The sequence below is a fragment of the Rattus norvegicus genome, chromosome 3 (assembly GCF_036323735.1).
Source record: "Rattus norvegicus strain BN/NHsdMcwi chromosome 3, GRCr8, whole genome shotgun sequence".
Lineage (NCBI taxonomy): Eukaryota > Metazoa > Chordata > Mammalia > Rodentia > Muridae > Rattus > Rattus norvegicus.
The window spans coordinates 145,540,581-145,561,690 of NC_086021.1; positions in this window are offsets into that span (position 1 = coordinate 145,540,581).

Consider the following 21,110-nt stretch of genomic DNA (forward strand, 5'->3'; position numbering starts at 1 on the left):
CACTTTGTACTATTTAAGACAGAGTTGTTCCCAGATGACAATATTCCTCTTTTACTCCCTATGAACAATATTCATGAGCTCAACAGTGCTCAGAGTTCTTAACTGATGATTAAAAGCCTTTGACTGTGGATCAGTTAGTATGGTTATGTAACAAACCATAAACACAATTTAAGTGCCATAGTATCTGTTCAGGATTTTCTGGGTCATCAATAGGGCTGAGACATGCTGGTGCTCATGCATGTGGCCAACATTGGCAGCCATATTAACTAGGCTGTAAATTCAAAGGTATAGCAGTTGATGCTGATCCTGGCTTCTAACTGGGCCATACACCTCCACTAGCTGACCTAGACCTTCTACCTAACAGCAGTTTTCTAAGAGTACAAGATCCAGATGCAGTGTTCTGCTTGTGTGTGTTGCAATCTCATGGGTCACAGGAATTTACGTAGCCAATCAACCCAACAGTCAATGTGTCCACAGACACGTACATAGGAAGGGATGACCTGCTAAAGGTTATTCAAGTAATAATTTACCATGGGTATTTGAAATAAAAGAGTTCAAGGTGTAGTTTAATTCAATTCAATTCAAGTTTAATTATATATTTTCTTCTTCTTTATGGTCATAATCCATGTCATATGTTATTTCTATCACATATATACTTATATATCACACACACACACACATACATACATGCATGAAAAATGTTTGATAGGTTAGATTCATAGTAGTTGAAAGGTCTGTTCCAGTGTTCATAAACAGTGTTTCTGAGCCATAAAAGTAGAATATAACTTCTAACTTAAAATGTAAAACTCATTTTGAAGAAAAATCTAGAAATATATATCATGTCTGAATGTCCCAGGACTACCCTTGCTAAGTACCACATGGCGAAATAAACATATAGAAACTTATTCTTATGTAATTCTAACAACAACAAAAAAATGTCTGGAGAACTATGTTCTGTCTGTAGTTTGTAAGGAATGCTTCCTTGCCTCTTCTCAGCCTCTGCTGCCTTGCCAGTGACTCGTGACATTGCTGGACATGTAGCCATATTACTTCAATGTGTGTTCTTCAGATAACATGAAAATGTCTGTGTGGTTTTTTGTTCTTTCCTTTCAAAAACCAGCTTCTTATGAGAAGACGTTACATTGAATAGGGTGCCCACAGTGTGCCAGATTAGTGCATTCAAAACTGTGCCCGAGTCAGCAAAGACGCTGTTTCCCGCAGAGCCCTTTGGAGGCCAGGGATAGTGAGCTGTTGGTGCATCTTTAGCTGGAGAAGGGAACGTCGTTCAGTTGACACGTACAGTAGCTAAAATTGTTCCATAACACTTGTCATTTCATTAGTGACATCTAAAATTATGACATTATCAATATTTATGGAATCCACATAAGGTTTTTCAGCTTAGTCAAATGATTTATATGCACGTCTTTGCTTGTGCATCAGAAGTTTTAGTAAAATTGGCATTGTACCATTTATATTGTATAAGAAATAAAACCAAATAAAATGAAAATATGACAGATTATTCAGACACTAGTGAGGCAATAGCACACTTGGACTTATTTTGAAGCATAGGTTCTTAACCACCATTGATATACTTGATATATACATTGATAGGGTTGTTCCATTTCTGTTGTTGGCATCCTATGAACAAGATGAGTGTTTGAAAAAAAGAGGTTGAAAGCTCCTGATGAACATTTTTTGACTTGAAATGAACAATACCATTGATTGCTCTGTTGACTTCTATTTTCTTCCACTGAGTACAGGAGATGAAAATACCATCTACTGATACCACATAAGGTCCTTCCAGTAATAAGCAAACATCGGATCTCAGACTAATAGACTGAAAAGGGAGCATTGTTTTTGTCCAATTATAGAATTGGTTTCAAGCAAGTCTTAAGTGAGGTAGAAACTAAATTCATAAAGGTGTCATCACATGCAGAATACTTGAAGAAAAATGGAACATACAAAAATTTATAATCTTATACCTAGAAAGGTGAAGTCCCTACATTTTTGACTAAAGACAAATGAATCTTTAAAAATAGTAGCCATTGAACACACTAGAATTTTATATAATATATATATATATATAGGCTAGAAACCTGTCTGTCCTTAGCTGAGAAATAATTAAGGGCTGAAGGGTTTCCTGTATTTCCAGTTTATTATTGATTTTATGAGATTTTTTTAGGTTAAAAAAACAACAAACATTAGATAAGTCTTTGTAACATGTCTTTCCTTTATTGTGTGTGTGCGCATGTGTGTGTGTGTATGTGTGTGCGTGCATACGTGTTTGGTTTAGGAGGAACTAAAAGGACATATGGCTTGGAGTTTGTGACTCAGGACAACCTCTACATTTTGCAGGGCATAGCATCGATATTAAAAGAGCTGTCAATTTGTAGTGTGTACTTTTTTTTCTGAAACAGATAAGAGATCATGCAAAAAATTTCTACCAAAAAATATCCCAAGTATACTCAATGGAGATTGTAAATCTTGAGTTTTTCCACTCAGAAAATATATCTGACTGTACAGATGTCTAAGTTTATGCCTAAAGCAAGAGGCATAATCTCTCCTGAACTTTGAATCAAGACAAAGAAGCTCATAGATGTTACTGCGGATCCCTTCTTATACATCTTTCTTCCTCCATTAACTAGAAAAGTGGGATGAGCGAACAGCAAAACAAGGAAGTGTCCATGACCACATACATTTAATGGTAATATTTAAAAATTGTCTTTACACAATGATTCCCAAATTAATGGCACAGGAATTTCCTGTGTTCTATAAAGATTAGCAGACCTGGGGGAGGTTGAAACCATGCATTTTCTGGACATTATCCAGCTGTGGGTCTCTGTGTTATTTCTCACCTACTGAAAACTTCTTCTATGAAGGCTGAGGAAGATACTGATCTATGATTAAATTAATATGTTATTAGAAGTTATTTTATACTCATTCCAAAGAATAATATTAATAGGCTTTCTTTGAAGCTTATTGAATATTTAGTCTAGGTTCTTGGTCTCTTTAGCAGTGGCAGGTATGGTTGGGGCCTGAAATTAAATCAATACATGGTTAGTTATTTCCATAACATGTGGGTCACTACTGTACCAGTATATCTTGGAGGCACGTCACTGTTGTAAGTCACAAGCTGGTTAATCCTTCAGTAGCATGCCAAGCTCCTTCGAGTACCAAGAACATTAGTGATTAGGGATAAAGTTTCTGGCTGAGCACCAACTCAACTTTTCTGTGGTCAATGGCATATATAAGCAGTCTTTTAGGCAATAGGTTCTTCTGATTAAGGTTGTGGAGAATAGCAAATACCCTGGCAATGGCCAGCAATATTTAAGGGGTTCTGAGCACTCAGTCATAAATGAGATGTCTTCATTAGCCCATCTCCCCAAGACTCGGGGAACGGAAGGAGGAAGACTGTGAGAGCCAGAGATGGTGAATGACTCCTAGGAAACAGTGTCTTCCAGACACACCAGAACCGATACCCATTTGAGCTCAGAGACTGTGAGATCACACACAAGATCTGCACAGGTTGAAAACAAGTGAATTTTCAGTACTGAGAAGAGGAAGTGGACCTAAAGAACCACCTCTAACCAAGAAATGATTTGCAACTTATATCTGCTGGGAAAGAGGAAATCAGTTTTCTCCAATGAACTATCACTGGCCCCATGTCTAGGAGTAGTTGGCCAAAGCAAGACAAACTTTGTTATATTTTTGTAGGCTTTTGATTTGGTGGGATTTTTGTTGTATAATTTTTGTTTGTTTGATTGTTGTCCCAATTTTTTGTTTTGTTTTGTTTTGTTTTGTTTTTAGAAAGAACATGGAGTTGTATGAGTAGAGAGGTGAGGAGGGTCTTAAAGGAGTTGAGGGAAAAGAAAGAAACATAATCAACATATATCATATCAAAATATTTTAAAATAAATAAGAAAGTATATGGTGGGTTATTTTTGCCCAAATACCCTAGTGATATTTATCTATAGACCTTTAGGTCTTACTGGAAAAGCAAGTGAGACTGACTTATTCTCCAGCATTTTACTCATATCTGGGATGGTATGTGCTTTCTGTACCCCACCAATAGTTAAGATTGGCCATGCATGTCGTTTTGAAGTTTTCTTGCCAAGTGGCAAGTGAAATGGGAAGTTTTTCACTTTTTCTTATGAGAGGCCTGGGAGTCTAGTATGAATCTTTTCATGCTTTATTTTTCTTTTGAAAACAACTAGCTGTGACTCATCTCAACTAAATAGAAACCTGGGGATAAGGACCCATAGAAAAGTTCATAGTCCTCCTCCTAGGGGAGGCAATACGGACTACTAATAGAAAGCCTTCATTGTGTAAACTACTGAGGTTTGTAGCTATTTATTTTTAAAGAATTGCCCATTCTATTTTGATTCCTACAAAATGAGAAAGATGGTTTATATTTACTATACTGAAATTAAAGAGCATATCAATTATTTACTTGGGTACTTTGGCCAAGACACTTAATGTTTTGGTATCACAGGTAACTCATATTCAAACTATGAATGAATTATGATTTCCTGAATGTACAGAGTTCTGGTTTTCTCAAAGTTTATTCCCTTTATATTATCTGAAGTTGAATGTTTCTGATTCAAGATTTTTCCCACAAAAGGATTACCTACAAAGATGTGTTGTTTCTAGTAAGGTAAGGAGCTGAGATAGTTGTCTGCACTTGTCTGCATGTCAGAGAAGCTCTGGAATCATAACTAAGCATAGAAAAATGTCTGAATTTATGAGACACACCACCCTAATCAATAGGCACAGGAAAATGAAATTATTGTGACAGTTGTGGTAACCTCAGACATTGTTTTTGTCTTTTTTCGATTCACTCACTTGGCAAGAAAACATTCATATCTGTTAGGGCTTTTTTGTTTTGTTCTGTTTTGTTTTGATTTGATTTTGTTTTTTGTCTCAGGCTTTAGCCAAAGATCACAGTTGCCTGGGGACAGTAGATGTGTTCAGCAGCATATAACCACGTGTGCTCCCAGTTAGCTATAGCCAGGCTCCGGTTTGAATGAGGGGAGGGTTGCCTTTCTGGAGGAGTTTCATGGAGCACTTCTTGAGAAGTTGGTTTCTCATCCATTCCCTCCCAAGTTGCCATGCAAGTACGGTCTGTTCAAGTGCCAGTCTGAGCAGTTGGAAGTACTTCAGTGAAAAACAGAAAGCTTATTCCTCCTCAGGGTTATATTATATGAAATTGGGTCAAATGAGCCTCACCTTAGATATATTGTTTCAGGGAAGTCTCCTCTTAGAATCTTGATGGGATTTGTTTTATACAATGTTCTGGCTTGTAAAATTGAGGCTGTCCAACTTAGCTGGTTAGAAAACTTTGGTTTCAGATTGCTATCACCGAACTAGTCTTTATATCCAGGAAGGACCCCACTCCTATTTAAAACGGAGGGAATTTTCATCAGTTCATGCATGGGGATACTTGTACATGATGCTGAATTATGATCAATCAGAGGTACAGCTGGGACTCTGAAACCTGAGGCTAGGATAGGGGTGTTTCTTGTCAGAAAGCCATTGTGATGTCTGTGGCAAGCTGGAGAGCTCAATGATGTTGCGGTGTGTGCCTCGCAGCACAGCAATAAGCATGTAGAGCTCAGGGCTACTGTCTGAAGGTCAGGCTTAATGCAGTCATAGAAACTCCTGTAGCTGGACCCAGCAGGCCCTTACTGCTCAAGTTCAGTTTTGGAGTTTCTGTGGTTTCTGAAGAAACAGAAATCCTAAACATATATCCCAGTACATACCCATACTTGAGTCGTTTTGTTTTTTGTTTTTGTTTCTTTTTTTAAAAATTATTTCTTTCTGTTCAATCACCAAGAACTTCAGCTAACAAAACAGTTTATTTTAAAACAAAATTCTCAGATTTAAAATTTGAAACTTTCTATTTTATAATTTTTATTTTATAATTCTCCATGAATTGTTCTCCAGAATTTACTCTTATCTATTGTGAACATCGAGTTGCCTTTTGAAGCTCTTCTTAAGCTTTTCATTCGACACCAGCAAAGCAGAATCACGCTAAAACTTCAATCATTATGCCTATCAAGGAAATGTGATATTACAAGTCTCTTAAAAGGAGTCCATATACACATCTGAAACCGCAGATGGCATCTGAGCTCAAAGTGTTAGTGATGTTCCGTGAAAATGATAGAAGAACAATGTTCACCTGTATGGCCCAAGTCAATTAATTAAAATGCACCATTACCTAAATTTAGAGCTTAAAAGTATAAACTTAGAAGGTACAAAGAGAACCCCGTGGTCCTAGGTAAGGCATAGGTTTATTTTATATCACACACATGCCAAATATGGAATATAAGTAATAATTGAAACCTTTATTATTCTAAAGGCATTTTGATGGAAATTAAAAGACAGACTGCACAATAGGAGGAAATATATGACTAGTATATAGCTAGTAAAATATTTTCATCTGCAATAAAAAATCAAAATTCAAAAATAAATAAAAAGAAGTCGAACAATTTAATTTTTAAAAACTTTTATAGAATTTTTTCTCTGACACTAGCATACTTATATAAAGTGTTTTCAATTATAATAAGCTCTCATCCTTTCTTATTTTCTCCTTGTTCCTATTACTTTTCCTTTCTCCCTTCAAGGCCCTTTCCAACATATCTGTCTATTCATTCTTTTCTCTTTTTTGTTGAGAGGCACTGAGATTATCAACGGCCATCTGTAGAATGATGAATTTTTAACTATCCATCAAAACCTGGTATAGTCCTCATGGAGTATGAAACTGAGGTCCATGAGTGCCCATCCCACAATAACCTGTAACCACTTTAGGAGGCATGGGAAGAACCCCATGAGCTCTTCCCTGATCTCTGATCGACTGTTGATAGGCTCATTTTATAAAAATAATAACTGAAAAAATTTCTAAACATATACTTCAGCAAAGGAGATATACAAATGAGAACAGAGCTTCTAATAACAGCATTATCCATTAGAGCAATAAAGAAAAAACCCTACAAAAATATGTCAACTCTTAACTCCTATTACTCTCCAATGTCATTATCATTTTCCTATTCTTCCTCCTCATTACAACTATAATTATGATAAAACTGACGATGCCAAGTGACGGAGTAGCCATGGAACCCTTGAATCCACAGGTCTCTATAGTTGCTGGGAATGCAAACTATAACTGAAATGTGTTAGGAGCTGCTTACAGAGCTTAGCATATACTTATCACATTAGCTATCTGCTTCTTGGGTACTTATTCAAGAGAAATAAAGGTTGATTACTTACAAATACCTTTATGTAGATGTTTATATTTTATTTTTCATGATCACCAAAAGAGACACAGCACAAGTGTCTTAAAATAAATGAGCGTGAACCAAACTGTGCTTTATCCCTGTAAGAACACAGTTTCACAAGCAACTGAAATCTCAGACACCGTATCCTGAATGAGCAAGTCAGACTGAAGGGCTGTATACGCTATGATTCCATTCGTATGACATTCTAGAAAAGAGGAAAACTATAGGGATAGGAACTGTCAGTGGTTACCTGGGATAGGTTGCATATGTTAGACTTTGGTTGTTTCACATCATACCTTATCATTTATTTACTATAAGAATACTCAGTGTGTTATGGAGATTCCTCATCTGATAATGCCCTTGCTGTATGTGGGTGTACATGCACATCTAACACACACATGCACACCCCACACAAGAACATTCAAAACCTACTCTCTTAGCATTTTTCAGGAAACAATGAACTGTAATTAACTGTTGTATGGTATGGGTGTGGTGTGAGGTATTCGACCACAGAGGGCATAAGGGAATGTTCGGAAATGAACAACAGTTCTGTTTCATAATTGTGGTGGTGGTTGCATAATCATAAACATCTGTAAAGAATCAGAGAACTAGTCTCCACAAAGAATACATTTTCTTTATATAAATTATACCTCAAAAATTGGCTCTAAAAGAGATAACAGTAAGTTGTTAGCTCTTAAAGTGGTAGTGTATTCACTAAAAAGTATATTGAGTGCCACATCTCAGTGCAAATAACATAGAACAGAGAATATAATATGCAAGTTACCCTGTCCTTAGGAAACCTTCACTCAATCATCAAAAATAGTTAATAATAAGTGCCCTTTATGGATGTTCTTATACATCAGAAACTAGAAGGTATGTGCTCCGCCCTGGATATTCTGACTCATTAGGAGTAGGGTGGAGTCCTATATTTTGTATTTATAAGCTCTCAGGTGACAGTATTGATGCAAGTCACAGGAGTACACATTGGATGGTTTAGTATATAATATTAGTATATGGAGTGATAAACTAAAGAAAAGCAATGATTAAGGACTTGCTAGGTCCTTAAGAAGTGCATATAGAAATTTTAGTGGGTTCATTGAGCATCTGACTTTGAATATAGACAAGAAAAAAAAGGGAAGAAATTGCTCAAAGGAACTTGCTGTATGAGTAGCCAGTACCTATGCCCTATGACACAGGATATGTTGCTTTTCCCACAAACAGAAAGGTCAATACATCAAGCAAGGAAAGTGAAAGAAAGATTAGGAACCCTTATTCAGTGCCAGTTACAGGGCAGTAGGCAGAAAAAGATTAAGGTATTTCACTTTTGCTCCTAGTAAATTACAGAGGGTTTTTAAACAAGCAAGCACACTGTGTAACACTGTCTTAAATGCACCACCCTGATCACTATGCTAAGTAGATAGAAATATACATGCTTAATCACCGAGAGGTTGTCAGAGTTTTATATATGAAAGATGACTGTGGCTTGGACCAGATAGAAAGGATACTGGCAAAAGCCTTTAGGTTTGAGATTATTTTATAAGTCTAACCAATGGATGTCCTTGATGCCCAGTGTAAGAAAGAAATGGTCCAAAATGACTTCAAAAACCTCATGTTCAGGCAACATCATTTAGTAGGAGGGAAAATAACTGCGGAATAGACATTTATCATATTGAATTTTTTTCTTTAAGGTGAAGAAGTGAGGTATGACAACTCTCTTTTGTTCAGATTCAAGATAGGCTGGAAGTGCCAGAGCCATAATGGAAAGAAAAGTCATCAGCCTGGAAAGGAAGAAAGGAAATTCTCATGGTTTACGAAGAAATAGTCTTGAATGTCATACTGCACTGTCACACTTTCAGATGAGCTTAGTCGGGGCTGGAGAGATGGCTCAGCAGTTAAGAGCACCCGACTACTCTACCAGAGGTCCTGAGTTCAAATCCCAGCACCCACATGGTGGCTCACAACCATCTATAATGGGATCTGATGCCCTCTTCTGGTGTGTACTCACATACAGATGAGCTTAGTCACAGAATGGAAAAATCAACAATCAAAAATTGGTTGGGTTTCTACACAGCAATAATGAATTGTTTCAAAATGAAATCAATAATTTTTTAAAAATAATTATCAAAATTCAGACACTTAGCAATGCACACACTTAAGGAGGCAAAGAATTGCACACTGAAAACCATAATGGATTGGCTGAAAGAAACTTTAAAAGACACCAGTAGGCACTTAATATCACTAAGATGACTACTCAAAGTGATTGTCAGAGTCAGTGTCACTACTATCAAAGTCAACATTTCCTTTTTTTTTTTTTTTCTGTCTTGATGATGGCTGTCCTGTGAGGCCTGAGGTGATATATTACTCTAGCTTTTGTTTTCATTTCTCGGACGATAAGCAATGTTTATCATGTCACTATTAGCCCATAGGTTGCATGACCTTTTGCACATTATCTATTGGTTAGTTGATACAACCCTTCCCAGTTGGAAGCCTTTACCCTGTTGATGAAAATGCAAATGATGCATCTGCCATGGAGTTTTCTAAAACAATAAAAAGCCAAAATAAGAATAATCCCGCAGTCTATCTTCTGTACATTTATCTGATAAAATTAAAATCAAATTTGCATGCCTGTATAGCTAATTCTATTCCAGCATATTTCATCATCTGGAAGGAAATTTCCTTGTCTATTAATGAATAAAAACGAGACAGAACATGTCTCTGTGCACAATAAGATGTTATTCTGCCTTATGAAGAAAATAATTCTCAAAATTACTTACATCAGTAAACCGTAGGTTGTTGCTCACATTAAAAAAAATAAACCCTACATATTCACACCTGTAAGATCCAACATAATAAAAATCAGAAGCAGAGAGCAGAACAGTGGAATTGAAGGTTGATGATTGGGGAAAGTGGAGCTATAGTTAACAAATACAAATTTTAGCTTCACCAGGAGAATAAAATTTATGTATGATTAGTGTGGGTAGTTCAGAATAATAGTGTAGTTCAGAATTGTTAAGAACAGATATATTAGTTTGTTTTATTTAGTTATTAGACAGAAGTAACAGCAACATTTTGTGTCCCAGACACATATAAATATAATCTTTTAAGTCATGATGTAGGTTTGAAAATTGAAAATGTCGCTTGTACATACAATGAAATCCAATTCTTAAGAAAATACAAATAGGAGAAGACATGGAAGAATCTTGGCAATATTATGGTAACAAGGCAATCACAGGAAAAACACTGCAGGATTTTACCTAGATGTGAACTCCGAAAGGTGAAAGCAACAGAAGAATGTGGCACTTGACTAGAACAGGAAGGCAGGGGGAGTGAAAAGTTGCTTCTAGTATATAAGATTTGCATTGTAAAAGATAAAAAATCTAGGGATCTACTATACAACACTGTCTGGTTGGAGAGAAAGGAAAATCGGTAGGGGAGGAGGGCATCTCAGGAATAAGCCAGAGATCCAGGAAGGGTGAGACCTTTGGGAGGATATGAGTGTGATCCTAGTGGAACCCCATAGCAGTTGGGGATATGAAGCCTGAAGCAGTCACCATTTTTAGCCAGGCAGGATTTCCAATGAAGGAAGGGAGACACCAACTCATCTATAAAAACTTCAACCCAAAATTTTCCCTGCCTACAAGATGTGCAGGGATAGAGATAGAGCAGAGATTGATGGAATAGCCAACCAATGACTGGCCCAAGTTGAGACCCACTCTACAGAAGAGAGCCAACCCCTGACATCCGTAGTGAAACTCTGCTATGCTTGAAGACAGATGTCTAGAATAACTGTATCTGAGAGGCTTCACCCAGCAGCTGATGGAAACAGATGCAAGACATACAGCCAAATATTAAGGGGATCTCAGAGTCTTGTGAAAGAGTAAGGAGGAAGGATTGAGGGAGCGAAAGGGGTCAAGGACACCTCAAGACTTTCAGTTAACTAACTGGGGTATATGAGGGCCTACAGAGACTGAACCACCAACCAAAGAGCATGCATAGACTGGACATACATAGCGTGCCCACACATAAGCAGCCGATGTGTAGCATGATCTTCATTTGGGACCCCTAACAATTGGAGCAGTGGCTGTCTGACTGGATCTCTGTTGCCTGCCTTTGGATCCCTTTTCCCTAGCTGATCTGCCTTGTCTGACCTCTGTGAAACAGGATGCACTTAGTTCTGATGCAATTTAATGTGCCATGGTGGGTTGGTACCAAGGTGGTGGATAAGGGGAGGGAGGAATGAGAGAAGGTGGGAGAGTGGGACTGAGAGAAAGAGGGGGCTGTGGTCGGGATGTAAAAGGAAGAAAAAAACTTGATACTACAATTTACTATTAATTTTAAAATCCTCCTTTTATTTGTAAAACCACTTTTCCATGTAGAAACTTCATCTCTTTCGACAAAAACAAAACTTTATTTGAGGAACTCCAAAATCAGAAATGACCAGAAGTTATGGGTCATAAATTACAGGGAATAGGTACAGAGAGATGATCTCGCTCTATCAGAGACATTGTCTTAAGGGGATGACTTTTATCTTAGTAAAACTCACAGATGCTGGGTTTAATAAAAGCACACACAAACAAACTCTAGGAAAATAGACATCACTAGGGCAAGAAAAGTATCTGTGAAAGACTAAAGTAGCTTGAAAAAAGAGAAAGAGAAAGAAAAGAAAAGATGGATGGGCAAAGACATGGAAATCCACCAAATCAGACACAGACAAATTCTTTCATTGTTTAAAAAATAATACAGGGAACCATGAGAGTACCAGAGACATGACCCCAAGTCTCCAAGGAGCATAGAAACAGAGCTGCGTAGGTCTCTCCAGTTTCCGTGAGAAAATCCTGGCTGGCAGGACCCCCTGATGAAAGAAAAGTGACTCTGTGTGTGAGATTTAAAGCAATTCTAATTTGAAAGCAAACCCAATTGCACACACTACACACATACACCATGTGGAAATAATAAATGTATTTATGGTGGAAATGTTTGCTCCATTTATTATGGTAGGAGTTTTTCCAAGAAATGGAAACAATTGTTAGAAGTGACATTAAAATTTTAACTGAATTTCTTTTTCTTAGTATTTTTTATTAACACACATTTTTAAATGCTACTCCCACCCAAAAGGAATATGCCCATCAACTCATGGGAGTATATTATTACTTTGAAAATAAGAAATAATTTTCCAAAATACACATTCAATATCAGAATATGGAACAGGTGGAGGCTACAACTGGGTCCTTCAAGGAGTTTGCACTGGTGTAATCACACTGACTCCTAAAGCTTGAGATGCGATATTTTTTTTTACTTTAGAGTTTTAAGAAAAGGGTGATGAAATGAGAAGAGTGGTCTAATTGACTGGATGATGGTGTTGTGACATGGGTGGTCAGATGGACTTAAATGTTCAGGAAGAACCGAGAGCCTTGGCTTTGCTATCCATACTGCTAGGCTAGAAGATGTACAAATTTAAGCCTGTTTACAGAGATGCCACTTTTTATGACTGCACAGTGAGTCTTCATCTATACTAGAGATACTATAGGTATAGTACTACAAAAATATATAGTGCCTAAAAATATGTGTGTAGTTTTTATATCAGGATGGCCTCCAAAGGAGAACACAAGAGAGTCAAGACGGAAGTGTATGCCTCAGACCTGTGTGTGCTGTCAGATGCTTTCCTGCTCTATCTCTCTCCTACCACTGAGTGTGCTGTCTTTCCATCTAAATCTTCCTTTCTCCATCCATCTTCCATTCTCCATCCTCACTGTACTCTCTCCATGAGACAAAAATCTTCATCTCCCTTCATACATCATCTTTTCATGCCCCTTCTTCCAAAATCCCGTCACGGTACTGATTTCAAAATGCCAGCTTGATCCAGTCATGATCACCAGGCAAACAACTTTCATACTGATGGAAAGTTTCAACTTTGACCTCTGTCCTACGAACTTCCCACATCTACGTTTCACACTCTCTCTTTGCCATCACCAGAGAACCAGTGAGTATTCCTAATGTCCTCTCTCTGCTCACGCTATAATCTCCCATACCACTCTAGAATTCAATATGATCGTAGCTGGAAATGGAGCCTTCCAAAAGCAGTTAGAGTATGAGGGTGGAGACTTGCAATGAAATTGGTGCCGATATAGGAAAACATAGCCTGCCATCCCTCTCTATGCCATGCAGTAATTGGAATATAAAACATATATCTGTTAATGAAGGAAAGACCCACACGAAGGACTTGCCATGCTGGCTTTCTGTTCTTCCAATTCCATTTTCCAGAATTTTAGAAATGAATATTAATTAGTAACCCAGTCTCTAAAATCTCATTATAGAATGACATACTGACTAAAGTACCACCCATTTCAATATTTCTGAATTCTACCCCAAAACATCCTAAAACTCTACTAGGATATAAATGTCATGTGAAGAAGTAGTTTAAAATTAAGTAACTAAAAACAATAAACTCCGATCATTGTTCATGACTCAGTGTACTGTCCATTTGTGTGGTTGGCTGTGCAACAAGAAGACAATAGTGGTTTGGCTATGTTCTCTCGCTGTGCGATGGTGGTCTAGAGCATTCTTTTCACAGACAGCCTCCATTTGCTGTACATGGGCTCACCATTGGTTAGTCAGATTGTTCTAGTGGTAGATAAAAGTTCCAGAATAGTAAATTGCCCATGTGACTAGTACAGTTCATTGTTACTGTGACAACTCAAAAAGGTTATTTTTGGTTTGTTTCCAGAAAGTTCTGTCCATGCAGGCTTTCCATCAAGCACTTAACCAGACATCACAGCAGTGTGAGTGTGTGGTACCAGATAAATGTTATTTGTTGTGTTGAATAAGCAGAGAGTAGGGAACGCCAACACTGTCCTGACTGTTCTGATTATATGGCGCCACTCCCACTCAGGGTGGGTATTTATAGTCAGTTAATGATCTTTGGAAAGGCTCTTCATAAACATGAATAGATTTGTATTCTAACCACCCATCTTTCCCTTAAAAGGTGGAATTAGATGACTATAACTTTTTACTCAAAATAAGATAGAAAACTACTATAAATCTGAAATAATGCATATAGAATTTTATCACATATTGGAGACATAAACACATGCTAATGAATAGAGTACGTTTGAGTGATGGTTTCAAAAATTAGTTTTAAATTTTAAAAGGTGTTTTTAAAAATCTACCTAGTAGTTCCACATGGCACACAAAATCTAACAAATGAGAATAAGATTTTATATTATGTACTTGGGATATTTATAATAATTAAACTTAAGTGAGGCAATAAAGAAAAGTTCGACCATTTCAGAAAGTTCAGCTTATTGTCAGATTGAGAGTTTGGATAAATAAATATATACATATGGGATTTCATCTAGATAAGCCTCAAACCAGGAAGAATGAAGCTACCTTGCTCAGATTTGCCTCCTTGGTGAGGAGGTCAGCAAATGGTGATAAGGGAAGTTACAGAGACGAGAAATGGGATGTTTTGGAGACTGCGTCCATCTTCTGCTCTGCAGAGTGGGCAGCATGGAGTGCTGTTTTTATGAAAATTCAACTACTTTGTACCTTTCATTCTGCCAACTCTTCTGTGTGAATATCATTTTTAACAAAAAGGGTCAAAGTATGCTATCTTGTTGGACACAGTATATCTCAGGATTCAGTTTTATCATGTTTTACTTTGTGGCTTGCTTCATTGCTAAACGGTTATGGGGTCTCTTGTTTTTCCTGCTCAAAATAGTGCTTTGGCAGAGGAATTCTTATGTGTATTTTTTTTCTGGATTCTCAGAATAGGTTCTTGGAAGAGGAAACGTTTAGCCAAACCACATGGAATTTAACAGTGTTCTTGTACTATTATATTTTTCTGGGATGACGCCAGTTCCATTCTCCACATGTAGATGACTGAACTCTGGTTTCAGCAGTATCGGCTGTCAACTATTGTAACTTTTCTTTAACTCTCATTGATCAGACTTAGAGGTTAAAGGGGCTAATATATCATCATTTCAATTCACATTTCTTTCATTTCTTCTCTGTGAAATCGGTCATGTTTTAAGTATAGACCAGTATTCAGTTCGAGAGTTCAAGGGTCAAATTGCAGAAGTTCAAATCTTATTTGTGCAACTTATGTAATGCATGGCTCTGAAATTCTTATCAAACCCCCAACCCATGTTTCTACAACTGTATTCAGCAAAGGGTATTAGGAAAATTGAATAAGATTATTCATGTGATGAGCATAGAACCTTCTGACCTTTTGCTTCCCTATCACCCTTACATATAGTTTGTCTACAGGAACTTTCACATCTCAGCAGTATTTAATACACTTGATTTCAAAGGGAAAATAGCCTCATTATTGATTTTTAATTACTTAGAAATTATTGGTAATTTTTAAAATAGGAAAGGTGGGAGTTTAAAAGTATTCCAATCTCTGTAATCAGCCTCCCTATATAAAAATATCCTACATATAATTACCATCATCCCAACTATTCTTATGTTGCTTCAATAATTATTTTATAATTTATGTAAATAATATAAATAATTAGAAAATCTGATATTAGTTTTTTCACTTGTTACCATGCCAACCGCATCTATCTGTGTCACTGTTTCTAAATCTGTGGTTTCTAACCCCTTTGGAGGGTCAAAGAACCCCTTTTTGGGATTGCATATCAAATATCCTGCACATCAGATATTTACACCATGATTCATAACAGTAGCAAAATCACAGTTATGAAGCATCAACAAAAATAACTTGATGGTTGGGGTCACCATAACATGAGGAATGAAACTTATGGGCCACTGATCTAGATCAATAATACAGAGTCCTTTTTATTACTGTAACACAGAGTTCTGTTGAATGCATCATAGCATTTTTCTTTTTTTAATAAAGGATTTGCTTATTTTATTTTTATGTGTATAAGTGTTTTCCCTGAATGTATACATAAATGTCCTTGGAAGACAGAAGGTGTCAGATAATCTGGAAGTAGAGTGTCACTACGTGGGTGCTGGGAACCAAATCCACGTGCCCTATAAGAGCAGCAAGTGCTTTTTTTTTTTTCAGAGCTGGGGACCGAACCCAGGGCCTTGCGCTTGCTAGGCAAGCGCTCTACCACTGAGCTAAATCCCCAACCCAAGCAGCAGGTGCTATTAACCTCTGCACCATCTCTCTGTCTGTTCCAACAGTGATTTTTATAATCAAATCATAGCAGTTTTCTAAAAGACAAAGACATGTGTCCAACTTCCTGCTGAGGTGAGCAGTATTGTCATATGGCATATCTCTATGCCTGTTTCTCTCAGAGTACATGAATAGTTAGTTATCTTGCGTTATTTTATTTCGTGGTATTTAACATTTCTTCTATATATTTTTTTCGGATAAAAATTTTTTTGCTATGAGATCAAATTGTCTAGTTTTGAATTCTAACTATGAGTTATGGATGACATGATCTTGGGCATTATTTTTATATGCATATCACAGCCTCTCTGTGATAAGGTGAAGAATAATACAAACATGCCCTGAAGGTATAAGAATCAAGTCAAACGCTCCCAGTGTAGTGCTTGGCACGCATGCATTCAATGCACTGCAATTCTCGGATTATTACTATCTCTGCAAAACAAATCTTAAAGCTATTTTCCATGTCTTTCAATGTTCCTTGTTTAAGATTTTAAATTTACATCTTTGGCCCACATGGTTGCACCAGACTTCACTTTAATGCCTCCAATTCTTGGAAGACATTTATGCAACATGTCCTTATGTCACAATAATTCTACACAGATAGAAACAGCAATCAAATAGCCATGCTACAAATCCTCAGTGTCGTATTTCTAAGTTCCTTTTTGTCTCCTGTAGGTTGTGTCAATCACCGATTCCTGCCAAGTTTTGATGTTTTCTTGCTGCGTTTCAAGGCTGCTGGTTAGACCATCATTTCCTCAGCCTCCTGGGTCCTCTCTGAGACAATGGGCTTGTTCTACAATATTTTCCTCAAATGAATGTCAAATAAAAATCCCAGGCATTTAACAAGTCAATCTTTGCTGCTGTCGTTGAGACAGGGTTTTCATTCACGGAGTTGAAACTTTTTCCTCTTCCCACTTATTTTCTCCAGTGTCTTTGGAACTAAAGTATCACCAGTTATTTCTCTGGGGAGAATTATAGCTTCTATCTTTTTTCTTTAACCTTTCTGACACACAAAGATGATATAATAAACCTAAAAGCCTGTTATGATGATGACATGCCCATGATCCAAAGGAACCACATTTCCTTTCATGTACAAAATGAAATTTTATTTAGCTGTGAAGAAAAATGAAACCATAACAATATGGAAGCATAATCAAGACCCAAATAACCACCATACCTTGTGGCATACCAGTGTAAATGGGAGAAATTTCGCAAGGCCTCATCCCGAGACGAAGAGCCACAAACATACAATTGCTACTGAGAGAATATGATTTCTGTAGAAAAAAAGGCTCTCTGTTGGGTTATACAATCCTAAGTGGACAGCCATAAATGTCTATAAATAGCCATAAATACGTATATATGCACACAAACATACATGTCTATATACATAGGTGTAACACTAGAAAGGATGAATAGGTTGTGTGTGTGACCACGCGCGTGTGTGCGACCATGTATGTGCACATGTTCATGTGCGTGTGTGTAAGCAATAATAGTTATAAAAGTCCTGCCCTTAAACGGAGTAAAGAGTCAAGGGAGGTGTCAGAGAGTGGAGAGGAAAAGTGGACTTGTTGTAACTCTGACCTGGATTTCTAAAACAGTGAAGTAAAAAGTTAAACAAACAAAGAATAGTCAGTTGCTCCAATTAAAAAAAAAAACCCTTTCTACTGTAGTTCATTATTCTAGCACACAGGATTGAGAGCTGAGTAAGATCACTGCTGCTGTTTCTCTCCCAAAAGTTTGTGTTGTACTTTTCTGAACGATTGAAGCTATTTAGGAAAGAAAGCATTTCTTAGTAAGCTCAAGACTTCAAATGATAATTGGCGTTTTCAGCCACAGTGTTTTATCATCTCCCTATGATGGTTAACCAAGATAGGCAGTGACCTACCTTAGAGTTTTCCCCAGGCCTCTCTGACTGACAACTTATAAGGAAGAAGGTAACCTAGGCCTGGGCCTGAAATTTTCATTTGCTACCTTGTCTTCTGGAAGCAAAATCATTTACTTTCCTAGATAACTGTGTTTAAATCTATTTTTAAATGTGCTTTTATTAGCTTATAAACTAGTGGAGTTTCCTAATTTTGCTACACAGGTAATATTCTTTTAAACTGTAAAATTATATTTTAATTTCCTATTTGTTAAAAAGGCAGAATGTCTAGCAAGGCAGATTCACAACTTTCATTCTCAAGAAGTACGCAAATCCTAGAAGATCTTCCCATTTGTAAACATTTAACAGGGAGCCTTCTTCTCTCCTTAATCATACTCAATACCCCCCTGCTCCCCGCTTGATAAATCAGATCAACTACATCACAACACTCACTCCCTTAACTCCTGAAACAATCATCAAAGTATTAACAGAGAATTTGGGTACCTGACAGAGCAGAGTCCACTAAAATGAGCTCACCCATGAAACAGAATATGAGTAAGTCTTTCTTGATCTGCCTGGATATAACTTAGGAGGCTTGAGTACAAGAAACAACAGAGGAATTAGAAGTGAAACCGTGTTCTAGGCAGGGTTACTTTAATTCAAGAAGGGATGGGAAATTCTGAGTCAGGATCTCTGGCCCGGGTTCAGGAAAATAGAGCAGAACTCCAGATCGCGTGTGTGGATGCAAAAACCTCCATCCTCATAGACCACTCCGAGAGATTCAATGATCAATCCCTAAAGAGAATTAATGTCCCATAGCACCCAAGTTATTTAGTTGGAAGATGAATGAAAAGACAGGATTCACCATTATCTATTTTCAAAGCTCTGGGAGATGGATTCTCATCCTAAAGTAGTCCAAGTTACTCCCCTTGGAAGAATTTAGCTGGTTAGAAACGGATAATGAACAGACATCAGCTCTGTCCATGACAACTTTATTGAATCAGAAAATTTATTTCTCCAATAAATTTGAGCTAGTCACGCTTGCTCTTTTGTAACAGGGGGAGATGGAATTATATCTCTAAGGTCTCTTCAAATTTGAGAGAAATGTTATTAACACTACACCCAGTGACCGAGAACCATGCACACCCCTTGATGGGTTACCAACCTTAAGGAGACTGCAACAGAATGTAACTCCTATTACAGAAATTTCAGAGGACTAGGACTGTGAGCTGTGCATGCCGGCTTGAAGCCTGTACATTTATCACAGCACTATGTTTTATCACAGTCCTTCTCAAAGTGAGGTCCAGAGTCAAGAAGCATCAATGACTTAGAAATCAAATACTTTATGTTCACTCCAGACAGAGAGTCTGGGGATAGGCCTAGAGAATATGTATTCAAATCTACTGTCTAGGCAATTTCCATGTGTGTTATCATTTGTCCTAAATACCTCAAAAATGCGGGTTTGGACTGTTACTTATATTTGTACAACCAGGATCATCTACTATCAATCAAGATCTAAGATGAATTCTTAAATCCCCTGCTTCTGTTTCTTCACCTCCAGGTGGAAAATGACGACTTGCCCCCACTAGTTTGTATGGAGACAAAGGAGGTGACAGGTAGTACATAACTGGCAGGTTATCAAGACAATGAATATCGTTGCTCCTGGATTCCTTTTGGAAAAATCAACCACTTTGCCCAAGATGTGACTTTATTATTCCCTAAGGATAACAGAACACTTTGAGCTTCAAGAACCGCTGGATGTAAAAATAAGCAAATACCAGACTTTTCCTATTTGATTCCCCCTCATAGGACCTGGAGGAAAGATCTCGAAGACGGTCAGGATTTTGTTGTCATTGTAGGGCACAGGTGACCCCCTTCCCATGCTGAATTACATAGGCATGCATTTAATTACATATGATGCATTTAAAAGGAAAGCTAACGTGGATGAATGAAGCCACACAGAAAGAGCTATTATATTGGTGGTTTCTTTTCAAGCAGAAAGCAGGCATTTGTTCTCTCAGCAATTAAAAAATAAGACATATGCGGGAAAGTGGTCCAGGAGGAAAACAAGAGCTGTTTTTAAGGCTTCCCTATTTCATCACATACAAGCGAGTGTATGCTGAGTTTGTGGGTGGTTTGGGAATGTTTTGCTCTGTGTATGGCTAGGAATGACAGATCTGATAGGGTTACACTTGCTAATGAATAGCTCACAAATTCACCCTATAAATGAAAGGGAGGAGTGGGAGAGTTTTCATGATCTGTCTTAAGACTTTAATCAGCCAGGAGCCCAAGTACAGAAATAATCAGATTAGAAAATAATGTGCTAAGACATGAATGCTATCTAGACTCATCAGCACAAGAATGCTATAGATTCAGAGATCATTTCTGGCAGAATGGGACAAATCCCTTATTTTCCTCAAGTTGTCTGCTAAACTATATTTTAAACCTAGCAAATGTACACGTACTTTCAAAAATCTAATGGATTATCCAAGCTGGTAAATACTTTTAAACATGATGAGACCCCATCCAATGGGAAGGATGGCTATGCAGGACTTATGTTTCTCAAACACCTATTAAAGTGCAGGCAATTTGAATGTACCACTTGATTGTATCACAAGTTCACCACTGATTTCACAGGAGATCAACTGTATCTTATTTAATACTGGTCAAAGGAAAAATGAAGAGTTTAGCCATGAGATCTTTTTCCTAATATTCTGTTTACCTTCTGACATTGATATATACTGACACCTAGCTCACAGAAGTCATTCTGTCTGTTTCTTTCCTCATTCAGGTGAACCTTGGAGACTATGAGGATTTAGATTCTAATACTCCT